The sequence below is a fragment of the Podarcis liolepis genome, assembly GCF_965112155.1.
Source record: "Podarcis liolepis genome assembly, chromosome: 3".
Lineage (NCBI taxonomy): Eukaryota > Metazoa > Chordata > Lepidosauria > Squamata > Lacertidae > Podarcis > Podarcis liolepis.
Genome location: NC_139557.1, coordinates 58,213,177 through 58,237,133, shown reverse-complemented (window position 1 = coordinate 58,237,133; position 23,957 = coordinate 58,213,177). Strand labels below are relative to the sequence as shown.

General features: G+C 42.8%; 1 long non-coding RNA gene across 1 annotated transcript in view; it reads left to right on the top strand.

Moving 5' to 3' along the window:
• The window catches only part of LOC310704479, a 41,033-nt gene extending 17,806 nt beyond the window's left edge, over positions 1-23,227 (top strand). The window contains exons 3-4 of the long non-coding RNA XR_014524806.1: positions 17,362-17,466; positions 21,641-23,227. This is a non-coding gene — a long non-coding RNA (uncharacterized lncRNA). The remainder of the gene's footprint in view (positions 1-17,361; positions 17,467-21,640) is intronic.
• Positions 23,228-23,957: the final 730 nt, after the last annotated feature.

The window sequence follows — 23,957 nt, the reverse complement described above, 5'->3', positions numbered from 1 at the left end:
ACTGGCTTTTCCAAGGCTATCTAAATTGGACACCCTGAGCCAGCAAGCAACCACGCAGAGTGAAAAAGCAACTGAAGGGGAGAAGCGAACGTAGACTGTACTAGCACGGAGCCTGAATTGTTGGGCACCTGGCAAGGACCACTCCCTAACAGGGGTCCTGCCCCTGCGTTACCTTCTCCTTGCAGTCACAGCATCTTCACTTGCCCCCTCTACCTAAGTGACGAGTGCGTATTGATAGGAGCAAGAAGGAAGAGCATCTTCTGTCCACCTTGCTCTCTCCCTCTGAGCAGAGGGGTGCACTGAGGACAAGTGACTGGGCAGCAGTGATTGCAGCAAAGAAGTTCCTCTGAACAAACAGAAGTTCAGAGGAATTTCTATTGTCACACAAACTTTATTCGCATAGGCTTCTATTTGTGGGACACACACCACATGGATAAAGGCTCCATGGACAGCTTGCACATGTGTAGAGCTTCCATAAGTTCTGCAGAGAGTTCAGCTGAATTTACAGATGTTGGAGATGAGGCCAGTGTGTGTGTGTGGGGGGGGAAGAATCCCATCAGTTCCTGTGGTGTTAGTGTTCTCCCTGGAGACACTTTCACAAGCATGGTGCCCTGCAGATGGACTACTGCTTTCATGAGCCCTGACCTACAGGCCATGCTGCCTGGCATTGATGGGAGTCACAGCCCATGACATCTGGAAGGCACCAGCCTGAAGCAGGCTACCCTAGTGACAACTACACCAGGCTACGAGCGGCTCTCTTTAACCATATATTGAGTGGTGTTCGCTATAGTGTAAGAACAGTGTGGGAAGTAGCAAAGGGAAGAGAAACGCAGAATCTATGAATATGTTCAGTGAACCCTTAAAATGAAAGGGTGCTGAAGGTGCTTCCTGGTTTTGATTTCCAAATTCAGGTTAGCACTGGAACTTTCATGGCACACAATGTGCCACTTACTTCTCCTTCATCTCCTCTGCTTCTCTCATAAAGAAATGTCCGCTAGTGGAAGGGGGGGGAGCATTGCAACACACTACTGTAAACCTTTAAAAGTTAATGTTATGGAATCTCCTGGGGAGTGTGTGTGTGTGTGTGCAGCAATATATATTTTAATAGCAAGCAAAGGTCATGTCAATTTATGATTCTAGCTAGTCACAGCATGCAATGAGAAAACTACAGGGTACACAGGAGAAAATAGCCCATATGAAGCTGCTTCAAGATCTGCACTCTGTTTCTGAGAACCTTCTCATTGTCTCTTCATCATCAGAAATTTAGCTCAAGGGTACGAGAATGAGTTCCAACACCTAAACTATTAAATAACCTTCAAATAGTTGGTTTTGTTCCTGCAAGAATGTGTTAGTTTAATCTTTGACATTCTTACACATACAAATTTATTTGCACACCACAACACCACAATAATGTCCACATGGTTTTTATTATGCTGTTTTATTTGCAAGTTTGGTTTATTTGTAAGTTTGTGGCATACATGGCCCTTCCCATCTGTTTTACCCTTACAAAAAAACAACCCTGTGAGGGTAGCTTAGACTAGGAGGCGGCAACCGGCCCAAAGTCACTCAGTGAGATTCATGGCTGAGCAGAGATTTGAACTTTGATCTCCAAGGTCCTAGCCTGACACTCTAACCACTAAGCCACACGTACAAACAATCTTAAATTTGTTAGTAGCCAGAATCATCATGACATTGCTGGGCTAGGCAAAATTAACTTTAATCTAGTTAACCTAATGGCCCACCACAGACCTTCTTTGTTCTCAGAGCAACCAAAGCAGGTGGCCAGCCTGGGAGCATGAATAGGTGAAAATAAAGATCGCTTTGATCTGAATGCCCATGCTTGGTGAAGATTCTTGTATGGTTCAGAAGCTCATGAAGCATTTATAAAGAACCCCTTTCTTTATTCTCTATGGCAAACAACATATAGGTTTTTACATAAAGGGCATACTCAGACATACCATTGGGGTGGGTGCTTAATTTCCCCCCGTCCCATGTGACCTCATCTGTTAAGACATAAATCTGCTCATATCTGCATAGACATGTGTGGACTTGGTCATGCTGGAGTGTGATGGAATGTTGGGATCTGGCTTTTGGTTATGTAGGTATATGGCTGCAGAAAGCTGGAATGTAAGCAGAATATATGTTTTCTAAGTTTCCATAACAGAACATGAACTTGCTTCTAGCCAATGAGAACTACTAGACAAGAGCATCCTGGTCAAAAATAATCTTGTGTGTCATTTTAACGACTAACTCTGCATTGCTTTCCTGACTTACCTTTCTGTAGTGTTCGCATGGTGATAGATAAATAACAAAATAAAAAATGAAATAACAAGGATATATCAGCACCTGGAAATCCTGTTAATGCAACCCTGTACCACTTAGAATTACAGCTAAGTTGAAAATATGTGCCCTTGCCCTTCTGAAATGTATTATTTCCTGCACCTAAGAGATGTGCCCAAATGTGCTTTTTATTTCCTGAATCAAGCCATCAACTAAACAATTTGCCTAAATAGTTGACTTGGAATAAACACAGTTGCTTTCCCTTACAATTTCTTGAAACAAAGGCTAGTTAATAAGCATTTTTATTATCAGTTTTACTCCAGCTTACTTCAACCGTGTAGGCCCATGAAACAAAGACACAGTCATAAGAAAGTTACAAATATGTTTCAAAGACAGCTGCAAAGGTTGTCCTTTCATCAAACCAATCAGTGATAGAATCCTCAATCTGCCTTTCCCTACTCATTCTCATTCCATGTATTTTGTATTGCCCTTATTGTTTTCCAGGTGGGGAAAAATGAAGTGCGGGTTATTTTGTTCAGATTTAAAATCCAGTTTGATTCAGTGAAGTTCTCACCAGTCCTGGAGCTCCCTCTTGTGTCTGCTTGTTAGTATAAGAAATGCTACAATAATGAAGTCTCCTCTGTAACATTAGCTTATTTCATAAATGCACCTGCTTGATTCTTTTTTTGATCACATGAACTATCTCTCTAAAAGTGAATACAAGTGCTGAGCACCAACAGAAATGGGACTGAAATGGGACCACAGAAAACAAAAAGGAAAGTAGCGGCATGTTGCAGGGAGCCTGAGTTCTGCAGAAGTAGGAACATAAGCAGAGCGTGCTGGAGGTAGCCAATGGCCTCTCTAGGCCAGCATCCTGTTCTCACAGTGGCCAACCAAACAACAATGATAACAACAATCCGGATGTGCCAATCCACTGCTCTCACTCCCAATGAGACATGAGCATATTTAGTACATAAGAAAAGCCCTGTTGGATCAGACCAAAAGCTCACCCTGTTCCCACAGTGGCCAACCAGTTGCCTATGGGAAGCCCATGAGCAGGACCCAAACACAACCACACACTCTCCCCACTTGTGATTCCCAGTAATTGGCACACTGTCTCCAACACTGAAGGCAGAACATAGTCATCGTGGCTAGGAGCCTTACCCTTCAGGAATTTCCCTAACCCCTTTTTAAAGCTATCCAAGTTGGGAGCGAATTCCATAGCTTGTACTGTGTGAAAAAAAACATGTTATTTTGTCCATCCTGGGTGTTCTAACACTCAGCTTCATGTGTGGCCTGAATTCTAATATAAAGAGAGAATGAGATAAATGACTTTCTATTCACTTTCTCTCCACCATGAGAAATGTATACCTCTATCATGCCCCCCCCCCCGCTACTCATCATTCTGGCTGTGGTCATCCTCATCCCAATGATTTTTTTTAATTTTAAAAATACTTACTTTAAATATTTAAATATTATTGTTTTATTATTAACATATGTATAGAAATTATATTACAGAGTGCCATCAGACTGGCTCTTTACAAATACAAGGAGATTGGCCCCCTGCTCTGAGGCACTCATAATCTACAGTTTGACACACCAAGTGATAGAAAGGGAGAAGGAAGGGGAGGGGGGCTGCCTAAAGAGGCAAGCAAAGTGTGGTTTATTCAAAGCAATGGCTTTTAAATACATTTCAAAGGCCTCTTGGAGAGTGGGGAGGTTTTCGGGGCCATTCTAAAAGGACTGGCTGAACAGATCTGGTATAGAACAAGGACCAACAGAGTGAATCTAGATAAAATCTGTAACCTGTACAGATACACTTTGGTAAGGAAACTCTTAAAAGGAACTCCCTTTTTAATGTTATATTTTGCCAATAGGTGGTGCTGGTAAATCACAAAGACTTATGTGCTCCATTTTATTTATTTCAAAAGGTACTGAGCTACCTCAGTAACATCCAGGTGCTTTGAATTCTACTAAAATTAATAGTGTTGATGCCTTCTAGCATGTTTCCTTGTTTGCAGGTATACTTTGTAGCAGACTATCACTAATAAAAAGACTTGTGTGCCTTCTCTTAGGGGATATATGTATATGAAATTATTAATCCATCAAAATTGGAGGTGTTAATATGCACACTCTTTTACCCAGTCCTGACTGTGTATTTTGTAATTTATTAAAATGTATATACAGTTTTTCAGCAATAATGCTCTTAGGGTGGGTAGAGAAGAGCCAATAAAAACAACAACAATTAGAACAATACCTCCAAAAAATAGCAAAATATACAAAAGCAGCAGAAGCAAGAGCATAAAAACACCACAGCAGAAGAATAAAAGCAATTATAGGACATTTAAAAAGGCCTGGGAACATAAAAATGCATTCAGCTGGTACTGAAAGGACATTTATTTCTAAAATGTAGGTCCCACTCTTCAATTGCCCTTACATACTCTCAGATTAGATTTGGCACCTGATGAACAGTCGGTCTGTGAGAGTTTAGAAAAGGATGCTGTGATCCAGCATGGGTTTCTTAAAAACAAGTCATGCCAGATGAATCTCATGTCTTTTTTTGATAGAGTTACAAGCTTGGTGGATCAGGGTGTATATTGATTTCAGTAAGGCTTTTGACAAAGTCCCCCATGATATTCATGTGGAGAAGCTGGTTAAAAAGTGGGAGGGGTGAGATAATCGCCAGGTGGATTTGTAGCTGGTTGGCTGACCGAACCCAAAGAGTGCTTACTAACGGTTCCTTGTCATCCTGGAAAAAAGTGACAAGTGGGGTGCTCCCGGGTTCTGTCCTGAGCCCATTGTTGTTCATCGTCTTTATAAACAACTTGTATGAAGGAACTGAGGGGAAGCTCATCAGATTTGTAAATGACACCAGATGGGGAGGGGTAGACAATGCCACTGAAGGCATAATCAGAATTCAATATGACCTTAACATATTATAGAACTGGGCTCAAACTAACAGAATTAATTCAATAGGGACAAATGTACGGTTATTCACTTAGGCAGGAAAAACCAGCTGCACAAATATAAGACAAGGGACATGTGGTTTGCCAGTAGTATATGTGAAAAGGATCTTGGGGTCTTAGTAAATCACAAGCTTAACATGAGAAAACAGTGTGATGCAGCATTAAAAAAGCTAATGCTATTCTAGGCTGCATCAATACAAGTATAGTGTCTAGATCAATGGAAATCATAGTTGTCCTCTAACCTGCCTTGATCAAACCACATCTGGAGTATAGAGTCCAATTCTGGGCACCACAATTTAAGAAGGATATTGATAAGCTGGAACACATGCCGACGAGGGAGACCAAGATGATCAAGGGTCTGGAAACCAAACCTGCAACCTTGGTATTATCAGCACCACACTCTAACCAACTGAGCTTTCCAAACTGTCTTGTATGATTTGGTTGAAATTCCTGCATGTCAGGAGTTTGGTCTAGATGACCCTTGGAGCTTCTTCCAACTCTATGATTCTATGATCCTCTTTGAAGAGACAGTGTTTTGCAAATGTGGCATCACAGTCAAGAACACCTTTGCTCTGTTGCCACCAGTCTAACCTCTAAAGCTGAGAGCATCTCCAGAAAGGCTTCCAATGTGAGGCAGTTAATGGTAGCCTGTGAAGTTGCCCCAAGACTAGGACGAGGTGTTCCGTTGAACTGCTCCCAGATAGTTAGCTTGCTGCTGTATTTTGGATTAACTGAAGCTTTGGAGTAGTCTTCAAAGACAGTCCTACACATAACACACAGCAGTAACCTAAGCTGGAGGCTACCCAAACATGGATGCCTAGACACTCTCTTCCCAGGAAAGCATCACCATGAGGGCACCAGTCTCAGTTCAAACTGTGCTCTATTTTGGCTGGGGCTGTTGAGAGGTGTGGTCCAATCACATCTGGTTGGCTACTCCTGTTTTATATGGATAATCATGAATGTATAAAGTCTTGGTCAGCAACTAGTTTTCCTGAGAAGAAATTTTGGGCAATGTAGGGTGATGGAGCACCCTTGCTTTAATCCTATAAATGGGTGTGCTCTTAGGCTCCCATTTGAATGGCATTTGTTTGAAAAAAAGATCTGCTGAACAGATTATGAAATAGTTCAAGCAGGGCTTGAGTTCTGTGTCACAAGATTTGAAGAATCCAGAGGTGTTCTTTGGTGGTGGGGATGCTTCATTTATGAGTTAAAATGTTTCATTTTCTGATATCCAGTACTGTGGCAAAACAATCCTTTATTGCTCTTCCACAGTGTGTTTTTTTCACTCTTCTGCTACCTGTGTGTGCTGAAGAAAGGCAGAAGGAAGACAGATAAGGTACTTCTAGCTTTTATGCAAACCCTCTGTAGACCAGGATTAAGGTCTTTTGATGGGATCAAGATAGGAATTCATCAAAAAATTCAGACAGTGTACACAGGTACTGATAGCAACAGATTTTCAGTCTTCTGTGATATAAAGTGAAGTATATCTCTTAAGTGTGGACACAATTGTTGATGTTGACACAATAAAGCACAATATGATCATTTCCCAGTGCTTGAAAGAGCCTACTGGTGACATAGGCATCCTATAGTTATGGGCAAGACAACTTTTAAATTACTTATTCTAGCATCTTCCAGTCTTTTCAGGGTTTTTCTTGAACGCTAGTGGCAAAGGTGTTTCCTTCTTGCTCAGGCTAGAACACTTACTTCTTGCTTTAAGACATGCATGGGGAAACTTTTGGGCTCCATGCGATTGTGGCCTTGGAGGCCAAATTTGACAAGTAGATGGGACTGTCAATTACATGGTGTCTGAAATATACTCTGAGTCGAGAGTGGATTTCATGCTCTTTATTCAGCTCATAGTGGTGAGGAGGAATGGAAGTTCCCCCAGAATGTCTGCTTTATATACATTATTTACACAATGGGCCCCACGTGATTGGCTAATTCCAGGATTCTCCTGTAGGCCAATCAGGTTGTGGATTCACTTCCACCTGGAGCTGGATTGGGTGGCTCCTGTGGACCAATCAGACTGCTGCATTCTGGGTCCTATTGTTCTAGGACCAATCAGACTGCTGCATTCTGAATCCTATTGTTCTAGGACCAATCAGACTGCTGCATTTGGGATCCTATTCAACTCAGTACATAACAGTGTCACTATGGTGTCACATGATTGGCAGGTGGGTAGGGTCGCTCATTTATCAAAACCCCTTGCATGGCTTTGCAAGTCTCCACCTCCCCCTTTAAATTTACCATCTTGGTGGATTAAAAGGGGAGACTGGGGAGACTTGCAAAGGCTTCAAGGCAGTCCCCTTGCTCTTCTTTGGGCCTCTGGCAGGCTGTTTTAAGGTCCTTTGCAAAACTTCTATTTGAAGCAGCCACCCACTTTATTTTTTAAAACTTGGGGAGAAAGAGAAAGCAGGGGGCAAGAGGATGGGGGAGTCCCCCCTCTCCCCGGTGCCATCTGTCTGCTTGCTCTGATGTTTAAAGGAGAAGTGGGGTGGCTGATTCAAAGAATGCTTCTGCAAAGCACTTGTAGTATTTCAAGGGGATTCTAATCCCCACCAAAGGCTACATAGACCAAATACACTGTCACATGCATAGAATTTCCACAGCAAGCCAGGAGGTGGAAGGCAGAGGAGGGAATTGATTTATATATATTTATATCATATCCTCCCCCTTTTTTGAAGAACTCAAGGCAACAGACATGGTCCTATTCCACATTTTATCCTCAAAATAACCTTGTGAGGTAGGTGAGGCTGAAAGCTGATTCCTGACTTACGGTCAGGCTAAACAGGGGTTTGCACTCCCCTGTCCTGGTCCAACACACTGACCTCTACGCCACATAGACACCACACAGTATACCACATAAGGAAGCATTTGCCAAAGAATAATACTGGAACCTACAGCAGGAGAGGCTGGCCAGTGGAGCAGAGCTGCTATGCTAGCTCCCTGGAAGGTGGGGCACTGTTGCATACTGAGAGGAGGAGGGGAAGGTGGCAGGAGGGAGGCTGGCACACTAGAAACACACTGGCAGCAGTGCCAGATTGGCTCTCCTGGTGCCATCTCCCTCACCATCTTGTCTCTCTCCATCCTGATAAGCCACAGTGGCCCACCTGTCAGGAAGCTCGTGGAGAAGCTCCACCCCATTAGGCAAGTAAAAGGTGCAGCTGCTGCAGGTGCAAATGGTTTTCTTGATGGGGAGGTCCCAGATACAATCCTTGGAATCTCTTGTGGCAAGATTAGGAAACATTCCATCCTGAAACTTGGAGAATTGCAGTAGACTGTACTGTTGAGGGTTAACGCTCCTGGGGGGACAGCAGACCCGCAGTACCTCCGAACATCTCCCAGTAGGCACGTCTCTGGAATGGCATGTCCCTTCACTCCAGAGTGCCCCTCTGCGACACTTCTCAAATGAAAAGTGCACACAAGTCTTCTGGCACCACGCAGCAAGAAGATAGAAACATCTGTAGATATAAACTACGTTTTATTCACAATATATACAGAGAGTCCATAATCACGCCTGTGTCCTCCAAACTCTGGCAGAAAAAAAAAATACAGCAAAAGCGAAAGTACAGTCCAAGAACATTCTCAGACAGAATAGATAAGACAGTCTTCCGTTCCCACACTCTTCTCAGCCATCTCATGTGATTTATACTAATCACACTAGCCAGCATCGGCTTGCGTAAAATCCTAACATGTACTTGGCTTGATGGACCAATGTCAGTGCACCCGCTCCTCATGGGCAATGAGAGGTCTGTACGCACTTTCCTTAACCTGTCGAAGCTTCTGCATTATGATCAGTCAAGGAAGATGAACTCTGAGTGGCAGCTTACTGAATAGGTGGAGCAAGCTAGGTGCAGATATTAGCAGTGTGTGCTTAGCACCCACAGTGTTTAAGGGCATAGTCCTGGTCCAGTGTCTGCATACAATGGCTGGAGAGGATGTGGAAAATGAACCCTCTACACCCTATGAGGATTCCTTCCTATACAGAATTCTTAGTGCTTCTGTTTTCCCCTTTGTAGAACCTAAGAAATATCCATCGAGGCTGCAGGAAAGTGTTTGAGCAGAATAGATACTTTGCGTTATTTGTAGCTAAAACTGCTTTTGCTGAGGACAACTATAGACAATGAAATCTAATGTTTACACAAGGATCAAGCTCCACACAGCTGAATAATAAAGACACAATAAAAACTGAAATAATGTGACTGTATTGTGTCTCTGGGGAATTAATGGCATTTACCTGAGATGCAGGTTTTAAAGTGGTTATTTACAGGGCTTTGAGTAGGGTAGTAAAAATTGTGTTAAGATTTATATTGCAAATAGCAACGTAATAGGACTTTGCACATACTCTGAATTCTAATTCCCCAATTAGATTGCTTCAGCTGTAGGAAAACATTTAGCTTTCTGATGTAACTACACTTCCCAAGGATCAGTCTGAATATTTAAAACTCAGCAATGTGGGTCCCCCCCCCCACTTTTGAACAAATGACATTAATCAGGTCATTCTTGTATTTTCATCCTTTCCTGCAGTTCTCTAAGAAATTAGCTACTGACTCTAGTGCAGCAAGTTCAATGTGGAATAGGAATGCATATCAGTTATAGAAGCTCTGAATCCGTGCCTGAAAACTGTAGTAACTGAGAAAGCACTGGCTGTTGGTTCTGGTGCAACAGCAACACCACGAGGCTTCCATTTTCTTTACTTGTTTATACCCCAACATTTTGGTAGGATTTGTGAAAAGTGTGTTGTGGATATAGAACTATATTAGTGTTGCCATTTACTTCTCTTTTCAGGAGCTACCAAACACATTTTTAAGACATAGGGGGCGGGGAGTGAAACCATCATTTGAAAGGGCAAAAATGGCAGCCTTCATCTTGCAGATTGAATGATGCCTGAAGGCAGCCAGTTGGCTGTTCCTGCACTAGACCAATGGGCATTTGTCTCTTTCTGTAGCATTTCTCCCGTGGGATTCTTAAACATGCAAGCAGCATATGTGACCTTGCTTCCTTGCTCCTTTGATCTGTTCCTCCTGGGACTGAGATGAGACAAGCACCATCAAATAAAGTGTCTGTCATTGTTTTGCTTGGACACATGCAGGCAACTGTAGCATGAATTAGGAGCATGGGAAGCCAACTCATGGGCAAGGAGCACATCTAGGCTTGCAAACGGAATAAAACAGCAGGAGGCAGACCAGCAGGAAACCACTGGGGGCTGTGAGACACACGCCACATACCTAAACTACAGGAAGCTGATGCGCCTGAGCTCAACAATCGGGATTGTCTGGACAAGTCCTTAATTACAATTAGGGAGGCCCAAACAGAACTGATATATTAGTTTGAGAACCCCTGAGGTGTGGAGAATAACTCTCACTTTTCGCAAATAGGATTCTACCATAATTAAAGCACAATTTGCTCTCACAAAAGCACCACCGTTTCCCTTTAAAAACAAGAGATGTAATTATGCCAGTTAATTAGCATTCCTGCACTTAACTCCTCTAATCAGCCATTTGTGCCGGAAATACCTTCATGGCATCACAGATGGGTTTAATTTAGATTTTGTTTTTCATTTTTAACCGCAAGTCATAGCCGACACTGGTATCATCTAATTTTTACATTTGAAGGTCTGCAAAATGTTTGCCGAAGCCCACTTTATGCATTACAAGGAGTGGTGAAACATGCACAAATTCCTCATTTCCACTTTATACTAGAAGAATGGCGGTAGAAGCAGAAGTCATTTGCACATCTCCTTTTCACCACCTTCTAAGGGGCACATTCAAAATAATGTCAAATTTCCCCACATATGAGGAAGACCTCTTCTTTTGATGGGGCAGGAGGGAGAGTGTTTGTGGCTGCTTCTGTTTCACATTGTAATCATGGCTTGGAGTAGTTCAGGCATCCATTTTGCCCCCAGAGAGAGAAGAATAGAGGCAGAAAGACAATTTACAAATTGGGACATGAAACCATAAAGAGAATACATTACAGAATTGTTTTTTTTTTACTGCCATTGTAGCTCTAAATTATAGCATAATGAACACTACTTAAATGGCTTCTTTTTCCTCTTCTCTTTTCATTAATTTAATTTATTTTTGTGTTGCAATTCTCCCCCCACCCCATTTCCCCCACTTCCTCTCTCCTCATTAGTCTTTTTCTTTTTGTAATGCTCTTGTTAGGTACTTACAATCCAGTTGTAATCAGTTGCTGCAGCATTTGTAGAGCTGAAAGGAAAACATTACTGAGTTGTCAGCATGTTTTCAACTTCATTTAAAATGACAACGTGGTAATCAGCCATACATGCTGCATGAGAGCAGTTACGATGGTGAGAGGGGAAGAAGAATCGGTGTTAGTTCTTTGCCATTAAATCTTCCCAACAGCGACCCACATATTTGTTTTCTAAGCAGTTTGAGGGCTCTGATTGTCATTCACTGGTTCTCTCTCTCGTTATGTTGGTGGAATGATCCATTCATTCCAGACTTGGCAAAGGATATTCACTGGGAATCTTTTAAGTTGGAGGTGACCCAAAAGTAATAATGAAAAATGCAATTGCCTGTACTTCCATGTGCTGCTATTAGATGTGGTACATTGGCTTCACTTTTTCTTCCCCTTTTTTATGGTCAAAGTGGCTGCGAGTCAGTAGGGAAGGTTTGATAAAGATACAGCCTTAATTGAGGAACATGAACCTTAAGTGTTATATTGATGAAACTGGCACCACATACGAGTCTCCTGCCTGGCATCTTTTGAACATTACCATGATATGCAGGCCTAGTATATTGTCATTTCCCCCCATAATCTCCTTTTTACACTTGGAGAGGAGCTGTAGCTCAGTTGTAGAGCACATGGTTTGCATGGAAAACGTACCTGCCCTGCCCAAACCAGCTGCTGCTGTAGCTTTTAATGAGTGAATGCAGGGAAGTGGTTGATATAGTTGAGTTTGTTGCAACACATACACAAGGTCCACCATTTCTCTTCCTAATTCCCCAATTCAGAAGAAAATAAAGGCAAAACGATTAAATAAAAGTCGATACTTATCACAGAAAGAGATTCACACAGTGTCCATTGCTGCTTGCGTGCAATCTCTCTCTCTCAGTCACAAAACAAATACAATGAAACAACAAAAGCTCCTCAAGATAAGAAACATGCCCTGTTGCTTCTCTGATTACCAGATGTGGACTTCAAGGAAAGAACTCTGAGCGTGCTCAGAGAGAACATGAGATGTGGACTTCAAGGAAAGAACTCTGAGCGTGCTCAGAACAGATGTATGATTCGGATGACCCTATTAGAGACCAGGAGGGCTATTCTTCAAGCAGTCATACCTAGTCTGATGATGTGGCTGGCAGGTCTATGCAGAGCTTGTCTGAGGACCAGGTTGGGAGTTTTTTTTTTTTTTAAAAAATAAAGTTATGCACTCAAACAAAAAAGCAGCTGGTCTCTGGCAGGTCCCCCAGCCAGTTTAGCCCTCTGTGACCCAGGGCAAGTGTCCTTGGCTGCCCCACATCCTGCATGGGCCTGCTGGCTGGATGGCTGTTATAACAACAACAACAGGGAGAAGTGGGAAACTGCAGAACATGGGCAGAATAGGCAGCCATCCTAATATTCAAATTTCACATGGCTTTTCTGCCCAGAGAGACACATGGGAAGGACCTTGTTACCATAGTAATACTTTTGGATTAGGATCAGCTGACTGGTGCAGGGAGCTGATTACCCAGAGAACAGACAATTGGGATAAATGTCTCCAGGAGTTTTTCTCTCAGTTTTAAAAGAGGTATTAAATGGGGGCAGGGACAGAAAAGAGTAGGCAGCTTTGAGATTTTTGGGGATTTTAAAATATATATTTTATTTTTTTAAAAAAAACTCCTGGCACTTTCCATGGGAGCACTGTGTTCCTGTAGCCTCAGTGCATAAGCATCAACTGACAGTAAAGTACACTCAGCTGTTGAACACTGTTGGCAGGGAAGGAGACAAACATGCCAGCTGGTGTGTGTATATGTGTGTGTTTGCAAGAGCTATGAGCTGAATGACCTGAGAACTTAGAATTTCAGCAGGAATATTTCCACAGCCATCCTCAAATGGCCACACAATGCCGATTCCCAGATGGAAACAGAACGGGAGGGCAGTTGAATTATGAGCCAATATAGGTGTGAAGAACTGGCTAGCTATGGCACTGCACAAACATTAAAATACAACTGTTAGCTTCTTCTCAGTTTCTTTTCTTTTGTAAAATGGGCTTGCTCCCCCCCCCCCACTTTTCTTCTCTTCCCATTAATCTTAGTTACCTTTGCTTCTGTGGTAAGGTTGCCATTTCCCCAAGTGGCAGAAAGATTTAGGAGGCTTCTGAAGACTCAGCTCTCTTTTGTGGGACAAGAATTGGACACTTGGGCTTTTCCATAAACTTGTTTATGCATCAATTTACAGGTTAAATAGAAGAACTTGCCAGCTAAGGCAGGTTGCAATTCCTCTGATATATAGTCATTACTGTTGAAGATGCCATGAACGTCTGTAAAGAAATAATTTCAACTGAAGCTGATCAACATTTTGCAGCTTCTTCAATTAACTTTGCTGGCACCTGTTAAGGCTTAGGGAGAAGTAGTGATATACAAGATTATTTCATTCCTTTTTATTATTAAAAACTTCATTCATTTCATTGCTCATTTGTAAGGGGGCTTCATTTTGGTTCCTTATACATTAACGTTACCGTACATTCATTTCACTACATACATGGACTTTTGTTCCATTTGTTTCTTTTTTTCTTTCCTAGCTTTATTTTTTTAGTTTTAATGTACCAGAGCAAGTGCAATGTCTAGGGCATCTGGAAAAATAACATGGCTGCTGTCAGGGACCTACCACTGAAATTAGCTCCACTACAACTAAAACAAAGCAGAGACCCCAGCTTGAAATAAGCACTGCATGGTGTAACGAAAACAAACGGCATTGGTGCCCATTTGTTATTGATACAATTAATTGAGTAATGAATAGAAAATGAACTGAATGGGGCCCACTGGTTTCAAGTTTTAATTCATTATGAAATAAATACACAAGCTGATTTCACACCTACGGCCGCTACCCACTCCTTGCTAACCCACATTTTCAATCTATTGTTTAAGTAAAATGAACATCGATTCAGCTAGTTTGTAAATTTCATTATTGCTTTATGCTTCTCCTTTGCTTTGTTTCTCCCAGTTATTAAGGAGCTAAAACAGTGCAGAGACAAGAGGAACTGGATATATTTTATTTATCTTATAAAAGTACTGTATACCCGGTTTTCTTTATAAATGTGGTATACTCGACATAGTATATAAAGAAGTTTAAAATAATTTGCTAAAATTGATTTCTTAAATTAAAACCAAGAACAAGGTAAAACAAGTAAGCATAAAAACAAGGAGACAAAAGGTTAAACGACACTAAAGCTGGGTGGGAACAATAGTATTAGCCGCTCAAACATTAAAATGATGAGGGTCAACCAAACCTTTCTAGGCAGGGAATTCCATAGCACTGGTGCTGCAGTGAGCAAGATGCAATACAGGGCCAGTTGGGGGTGGGGGGGCACTCATCCTATATCTCTAGTTCATGGGTAGGCAAACTAAGGCCCGGGGGCTGAATCCGGCCCAATCACCTTCTAAATCCAGCCCGCAGACAGTCCCAGAATCAGTGTATTTTTACATGAGTAGAATGTGTCCTTTTATTTTAAATGCATCTCTGGGTTATTTGTGGGGCATAGGAATTCATTCATTTTCCCCCCAAAGTATAGTCCGGCCCCCACAAGGTCTGAGGGATAGTGGACCAGCCCCCTGCTGAAAAAGTTTGCTGACCCCCTGCTCTAGTTGATTCCAAAAGATGCTGCCAGGGGACTTCTGGTGATCCAGAGTGACACTCAGTATACTACCTTGTTCCTCATGCTGTTTAACATATAAACACACTGCTAGGAGAATTTATACTGGGATTTGGGTGTTAGCTGTCTTCAAAATATGGATGGCATGCAGTTCTAACTTTCCCATTTAACTGATGCCAAGGAAGTAGTGGAAGTTTTGAGCCAGTATGTGAATGCATAATACCTTGGATGAAGGCTAACGAGCTCAGTAAGTTCTCTTGCAAATAACAGAGTAGCACATCAGTCTCTCCGGTAGATCAGTCTGGAGGTAAAAAGGAAAGAGAAAAAAAAGGAAATGAAAGGGGGGGAGCAGAAAGAACTTGGATTTGTTTGGGACTTTCTTGGGATCTAATTGACATTAAAACACTTTCCCATTGCATACGATGAGGGAATTGTTTTTACTCATTCCCCAAGCGAAAGAACCCAAATGAATAGAGAGCAGTTTCTTCTCCCATTGTCTAAAACCTTTCACTTGCTCCAAATATGTCAAAAAATCTGTCAGCAGTAGCATTATTATCCTGATGCGAATGTGCCTGCAACTAGACAGCCGCTGGTCTGTGACATATTTCCCATGCGGAGTCTCTCCCCCCCCCCCCCACTTTCTGGCATTTCAGCAATATGCTCATGTGTTTTGATACAACACTAAGCTTGCAGTTGATGGTGGTGTGCTTGAAAGGGAATTTTTAATTTCTTGCTGATGGCAACTGCCTTATTAATGTATTCGCCCTGTGTTCTTTAAGCTTCACAAATTAATGGCTATTAATTCGGGGGGGGGGGTACCTCCCAAAGAAGTTCAGAGTTACCTCCAGTCTTGGAGGGAGGCCCACCAGGAAAAAAATGGTTGGAGATAACAGGAGGGAGGAATATACGCGTGTTTTAGTACTCTCTCCTGCTATGCCCATGTTATGCTTTAAACTGCCTCATTCCCTCACTTTATTAGAATTCAGTGACAACTCTGTTCTAACACAGGGGTAGGCTAATCTATATATGGAAGATCCATTTATAGTTCAAAACAGTTGCAGGGCTGCTAATCTCTTTGGGCTCAACTGTTTCCCACTAAGTCATTTCCCTAATCAAGATTATTCTACAATGCTGCTATTAGCTGCTGTACTAGGAAAATATGATATAAATTGTATTGATCGTATTCCAGATGTATTTTGTCTGGCTCAAAAAGCCTGACTTCAGATACTCTGAATCACATTGTTCCAGTTTACTCCTCATAGAACCATTTCTGCCTTGTAATAACAATCTGTTCATGTATCAGCCTACATGTTAACAGTCATTTTGCTACTCAAATGAGGAACACACAACTAGCAGAGTCCTTCTACTTGTCATCTGTATCATCTTTTTTTTATAATTATGAAGTAAGGAACAAGTTCATATATCGGTTACAGATCCTGATAAATGAGGCTTCAAAAATAGCCATAATATTTAAATTCAATTTGTTCCTCCCCCCTCCCCCACAAGCTGGGCTTGTTTGTATGACACTCCAATTGAATTTTATGGTTTTAATATATTTTTGTATGTTTCTAATTTGTTGTCAACTTGTTTGGAATTTTTGTAAACTGCAAATTTCATTGAAAGTGAATGCAAACCCTTTAAAACCAAATAATAAATAAATAATTTGCTGGGCCTGGACCAGAAAGGGAGCCGGTAATCCAGTTTTAAAGTCCTGACATTTATCTGTTTAATGCAAGATCCTGACCCTAGTACAAGAGGAATGCCACCATCTATTGTTTTGCTAACTTTGATGCAGAAAAATCCTGGTGTTTATGGTCCCTATACAGTGGTACCTCTGGTTGCGAACGGGATCCGTTCCGGAGGCTCGTTCACAACATGAAAAGAGCACAACCCACAGCGGCGCATCTGTGCATGTGCGGGTTGCGATTCAGTGCTTCTGCGCATGCACGTGATGTCATTTTTGCGCTTCTGCGCATGCGTGAGCGGCAAAACCCGGAAGTAACCCTTTCCAGTACTTCCGGGTCGCCGTGGGACATAACCTGAAGGAACATAACATGAAGCAAACGTAACATGAGGTTTGACTGTACTTTGGAGGAAGCCGTGACTGTTCAAAGTGGCACCCTCGTGTTTTAAATGCATGGTGTGAATGTGGCCTTAGTATTAAGAAGCTGGTAATTTGAGGACTTGCCCTAAGGTCACAAGATCAAGACCTAGAAACTGAAGCACAAGTTTGTCTTGGAGGCTCTGGAGAGCACAGCTGTTTCAAGCCCTTCCTCTTGTTTTGTCTTGTGTACCCAGAGCCATTACATGGGTCAGAAGTGCACTGAATCCACTGGAAGCAGTTTTCTGAACATACAACTAGAAGCTGTCGGAGTCACACCCAGAGGAAGCAATAAGGCCTTTGTAAGTGCTGCTTTTTATATTCTTATAAACATGGGCATGTTACAACCACCATCAAGCCTGTAGCCGCCAGGGGATATTGCAGATAACTTGGAAATGTTTATTTAGACTTCCTTGGGAGGAAGGGTAGGATATAACGTTAATAGATATATAAAATAAATAATAACCTTTGTCTGGCAGCAGAGGGGCTGGCTGAAAAATAGGGAACCATTTGCAAGGTAATCCGGATTGTGCAGTTTGGTTTCAGCCGAACTGCTTTCTGGTCTCCCAAGTTAGTTGCGGTTCTCAAACTATACTTGGAAGCCACAGAGTGCTGCCCCACTGCCAGACAGATGCAGTCAGCCTGCAGAGAGGAGTTTCTGATATGTTCCTTCTACATCCCTCCTAAAAACAATGCTATTGAGAGTAAAATAGAGAGCCTGGTAAGGGCATTCCCTAGAATTGTGAATCACAAAGCAGCATCCACTCTCTGCGGCCTCTTTCTCCTCCTTTTGGCCTGAAATGCACAACCTTTAGCATATGTACGAAGGAGTAATACTTATTTATTTTGCCAATTAATTTTTATTAAGTTTTCAATTTAAAAAAAACAAATGAACAAATTTGAGAAGTCTCAGATTAGCAATTTAAAAATTGCAAATTAATTTCCAGTTTAATATATCCCTTCCAGTCGGGATTCAGGCCTCATCATGGGACTGAAACTGCCTTGGTCGCACTGGTTGATGATCTCTGGCGGGCTAGGGACAAAGGTGAGAGCTGTTTCCTAGTTCTGCTGGATCTCTCAGCGGCGTTTGATACCATCGACCATAGCATCCTTCTGGACCGTCTTGAGGGGTTGGGAGCTGGGGGCACTGTCATACAGTGGTTCCGCTCCTTCCTCCTGGGCCGTGTTCAGAAAGTGGTGGTGGGGGATGAGTGTTCAGACCCCTGGGCTCTCACTTGTGGGGTACCTCAGGGTTCTGTCCTCTCCCCCATGCTTTTCAACATTTACATGCAGCCGCTGGGAGAGATCATCAGGAGGTTTGGGCTGGGTGTTCATCAGTATGCCGATGATACCCAGCTCTACCTCTCTTTTAAATCAGAACCAGTGAAGGCGGTGAAGGTCCTGCGTGAGTGTCTGGAGGCGGTTGGAGGATGGATGGCGGCTAACAGATTGAGGTTGAATCCTGACAAGACAGAAGTACTGTTTTTGGGGGACAGGAGGCAGGCAGGTGTGGAGGATTCCCTGGTCCTGAATGGGGTAACTGTGCCCCTGAAGGACCAGGTGCGCAGCCTGGGAGTCATTTTGGACTCACAGCTGTCCATGGAGGCACAGGTCAAATCTGTGTCCAGGGCAGCTGTTTACCAGCTCCATCTGGTACATAGGCTGAGACCCTATCTGCCTGCGGACTGTCTCGCCAGAGTGGTGCATGCTCTGGTTATCTCCCGCTTGGACTACTGCATTGCACTCTACGTGGGGCTACCTTTGAAGGTGACTCGGAAACTACAACTAATCCAGAATGCGGCAGCTAGACTGGTGACTGGGGGCGGCCGCCGAGACCATACAACACCGGTCTTGAAAGACCTACATTGGCTCCCAGTACGTTTCCGAGCACAATTCAAAGTGTTGGTGTTGACCTATAAAGCCCTAAACGGCCTTGGTCCAGTATACCTGAAGGAGCGTCTCCACCCCCATCATTCTGCCCGGACGCTGAGGTCCAGCGCCGAGGGCCTTCTGGCAGTTCCCTCATTGTGAGAAGCAAAGCTACAGGGAACCAGGCAGAGGGCCTTCTCGGTAGTGGCGCCCGCCCTGTGGAACGCCCTTCCAGCAGATGTCAAAGCGATAAACAACTACCTGACATTCAGAAGACATCTTAAGGCAGCCCTGTTCAGGGAAGTTTTTAACGTGTGATAATTTACTGTATTTTTGGTTTTTATGGAAGCCGCCTAGAGTGGCTGGGGAGGCCCAGCCAGATGGGCGGGGTATAAATATTAAATAATAATAATAATAATATAATAATAATAATAATTATATTGTTAGAGATTGACTTACCACCCGTACCTCCATGGTGTTTATATTTCGCACTCTTTCCTACTGCGTTATACAAAGAGATCTTATCTATTAGTATGAAGGAGTAAATGTAACCACATAGAGAGCTTGAGGGAGGTACAAAAATGTATGAAATTGGGCCATAAATAAATAAAATACCCTTCTGAGGCGGTTCTGGAGTTTGGGGACTAGCTTGTTTTGCCTTGGATTCAAGTTGCGTCAGATTCTGAGGAAGTTCTCAGAAGTGGGCATATTCTTCTCGAACCTCTGCTTCGTGCAAGGTGCAAAGCAGCACTGTAGCAAATGAGAAGCAGATTTGCGCAGGCTCTGCTATCCTCTGAGAAGAGGATGTTTTCCAACTGGACTCCTTGGCTGGCTTTGAATAAACATTCACAAACTTTTTATTGATAGTAATCAGCTAAATAGTTTGAGGATCTATACAACTTTGTAACATGCAGAAAACAGCATTCTCAGAGAAATCAAAGACTGGAACTGAGGGAAGCGGGGGTGGGGTGGGGTGGGAGGGTGGGGGGAGGGAGGAAAAATGGGGAAAAAAATAAGGATGATATGTTTCTGGATAATGTTTTGTTTTAATTTTGAATTTAAAAAAAAATTAAAAAAGAGAAGAGGATGTTTTCCAAAGGTTTATTAATGAAACTGTAAGAATAATGAAGCAGAATGACAGAATGCAAACTCTTGAAGAGAGACTAAGCCGTGTATGGCCTTAGTAAGTAACTCCCAGCAGCACTTTTAAAATGACTTATTGGTTAATTGAATCAGTCTATCATCTTTTGGTGACAGCATCAATTTGCAGACTTTTTGGTGTGTGCGGCGCCGTCAGAGTTACCAGTATAAAAGCACATCAGGGTAAAATGAAGTATGGAATGCATTAATCTGAAAGTACACATGTGTATAATTTCTTTTATGTTAGATAGTGTGGGATTCAATTATGTAACTAAAAAGCACTGTTGGCTATATTGCCGTTTTCCCCAGTTTTTAGTGTTTAGGATTTTGAAGTGAGCTGACAGAAGGAAGTGCACTCTGGGGTTAAGAGTCAGAAATCAGGCTGCCAACATTTTTTTTCTGGCCCATAATAAGTTGGAATTTAGCAAGAGCGTGCAGACAGAATGATGTAGAAAGCTTGTTGTTTTCCTGTCCTACAGAAAGAGCCTAGCAGCCAAGTCTGAGGTTTATTTTGCTTCCCATGGTTATGAATTGTGTTGTTCAGTTTGGGAAATTGATCTCCTTGCTTCTTTCCTTTTCGATATAAATGTTTCTTTATGCCAGGATTTGCCCCGATGCCCACAGGTTCCCTTCTGCCTGCTGTAATAAGGCTCAAAAGAAGCCTTCTATTGTAGCCAATGACATTGGTTATACCCGTGACAGTTTCTCCAGTTAGCAAATGTGCACACAGCCCCAAAAAGGTTGTCAACCCCTACGTTATTATAAAGATTATACTTTCTCAATACAGACCTTGATGCCTAGTTTTCACTAAGGCCATAAACCTGGTTTTTACGAACACCACTTTGGGCAGAGAATGGCCCACGTGGCTAAATGCTCTGTCATGCAACCACGAAATTATGAACATGGAAGACTAGTTATCAGAGAAATGTCTAGGCTAGCATCCTTTATTACCCAGGACTCTAGTTATCTGCCACAATTTCTCTGCCTGCCTAAAATGTACCACTTCCCCTGACCTTAGATCTCTTGTGTGTTTTTTCTACACTTCCCCCTGATTGGCCCTTCTTTCTTCAACTCATCGTCTTTTTCGTTCCTGTCTTTATTTTATTTATAAGAATATTTGAAATCTGTCAACTCATAAAGAAACAAATATCATGGTAGTGTTTTCTTAGGTCTCAACCTCTTCCACCTTGCTCTCTCAAATGGCCCAGCTGCCTGTGATGTTGCTCATGTTTCTAGAATAGTGTTCTTAAGTTGCCTACTTTTATTCCACCCTCCCTCGTTATTTGCCTCCAAAAGGTAGTGTTTACTGCAGACAGCAGCCAGGTAGGCATGAAGTTTAGCCCTCACATTCCTGTTTCTTAGCAACGGGAACCTGAAGTTCATCACTGCCTTGGCTCACTTCCTGAGACACCCTGCCTCCAGGCTTCCTGTTAATTTCCCTGTTACCTGGATCCTTTTTCAACTCAGTATTTCAGGTCTGCTGCCCCACAGCTCCTCCTGTCTTTAAGCTTCGTGTGGGCTTCAGTCCAAGACCAAGTGCTTTACAACTGCCATATTTTGGCAAGAAAAGCTGCTTTCTCAAGCACCTTGAAAGCCACCAAACATGGCAGGTGAGTACCATTCAATTGGAAAAGTCACAAGCTGTGCAGGACTGAGTTTTGCTTGAAATTCCAAAACATCAAATCAGTTTAGTCAACTGGCGCTGAAGGCTTTTATTGCAGCTATGCTAAATTCTGCAGTGTATTAAATCTACATTTGCTTTCTCTGTTTTGATGCTGTACTGAAGGTCAGCATTGTCTAGTTTTATTGGAAAAATTAGGTGGAGGTTTGCTTGATTGTAGAGGTTAGGATTTAGAATGATTTTTATAATTTGAATTCAGCTATAAAAATCATGGAATCATAGCGTTGGAAAGGGTGCTGAGAGTCATTTAGCCCAACCTCCTGCCATGCAGGAAGCTCAGTAAAAGCATCCATGACAGCCATCCAACCTTTGCTTATAAACCTCCACTGAAGGGAGTCCTTCACTGTCAAACAGCTCTTGCCATCAGAAAGTTGGCATCTCCTTTCTTGTAGCTTAAAGCCATTGGTTTGGGTCCTACCCTCTGAAGCAGGAGAAAACAAGCTGTCTGCATCTTCCATAAGACAGCCCTTTAGATATTTGAAGATGGCTAGCCTATCATATCTCTTCTCAGTCTCCTCTTTACCAGATTAAACAACATAATTCTCTCCCTTGGTTTCCAGGCCCTTGAATATCTTGGTCGCCCCCCTCTGCACATATTCCAGCTTGGACATAGCACTCTTGAGTGCGGTCTGTCAGAAGCAGAATAGAGCAGTACTATGGCTTCCAATGAAACTATATTTTTGTTGATGCAGCCTAGAATAACATTAGCTTTTTTGCTGCCTCATCACACTGTTGACTCATGTTAAGTTTGTGGTCTACCAAAACCTCTACATCCTTTTCACCTGTAGTACTAGCAAACCAGGTGTCCTCCACCTTATATTTGTGCAGTTGGTTCTTCCCACCTAAGTGTAGAATCTTACATTTGTCCCTATTGAAAATAATTTTGTTAGTTTTGGCCCACAGTCAGTTAAGGTCATCTTGAATCCTGATTCTGTCTTCTGCATTGACTATCTCTCCTAGGTTTGCAAGACTCTTAACACATTCCTGCCAACCATTATAGCCAAATCATTCCTGACAGCACCTCCTGCACAACAAGTTGTTTACTCCCAGTATTTTCCTCTCTCTTCTGGGGCCATGACCTTCAACAGGAAAGAGTGATGAAAAAAACCACCTGTGCCCCAGCTTTCTACCCGGTGTCTCATGGTCCCTTGCTGTAGATTCAAGGCAGTGTCTGGCAGTATTTTTGGTACCCACATGAATAAGAAGGAAGGGGCTTTGGTTTGTAGTAAGATTTAAAATCAGGAGTTTCAGATTAAGTGATGAGATCCAGTTTGGAAGTCTTAGGACAGAGGTTTTGAACATTTTTGAGTCCACCGCTCCCTTGACCAACTACATTATTCCTGTGGCGCCACTGTGGCTCAGGCAGCCCCTCACCCTTTTTTGAACACCCTCAGCCTCCTCTTCCCTCTCTTTTCTCCTTGGGAGTCCTCCGGGCAGCTGCTGCTGCCCCTGGTCTCTGAGCTGCCTCTCCTCCTTCCCCAAAGAGAAGTGCCTCCTCACACAGCCCCACAGGGGCCTGGAATGAGGATGCCCCCAGCCTTAGTGGCCCAAGGTGAATGTGAGGCCAGCACCTTACCTTGGGAGGCAGCAGTGGCAACTGCGGGCGCTGCTGGGCCTGCATGGCAGTAAGGCTCATAGTGCCTGCCTGCCCACCTGGCCTCCCACTTGTCTGTCCATTCCCAACAGCAAGGACTGGCTGGCTGGACTCCATTGCCTGCTTGCTTGCTTGCTTGCTCTGAGGCTGTCAACAGGCAGCCAAGATAAGAGAACCTCCTGTGTAGACAAACTGTGTATGGAACATATTGTGGATGGAGACAGGAAATTGTTTTTGAGCACCCCTGTTATCACATTGAAGCCTGAGATCCCGCCATCATATAATGCTTTTTATTCCATCTGTTGCACCAATATTTATTTATTTTGCACAGTGCCTGATTTAAAAATCAGGAGGGTGGTCATCCTAGGGATTAAATATATACTAGGAAAACAGAAAAGTCCCACAATATATCATCAGTGGCTTAAAATTGATCCCAACAGGTGCAGTGTGTGAAATGGGAGGCTGTGCACTTCATGCTGCCTTATTGTTCACAGTCATGCATATTTGCT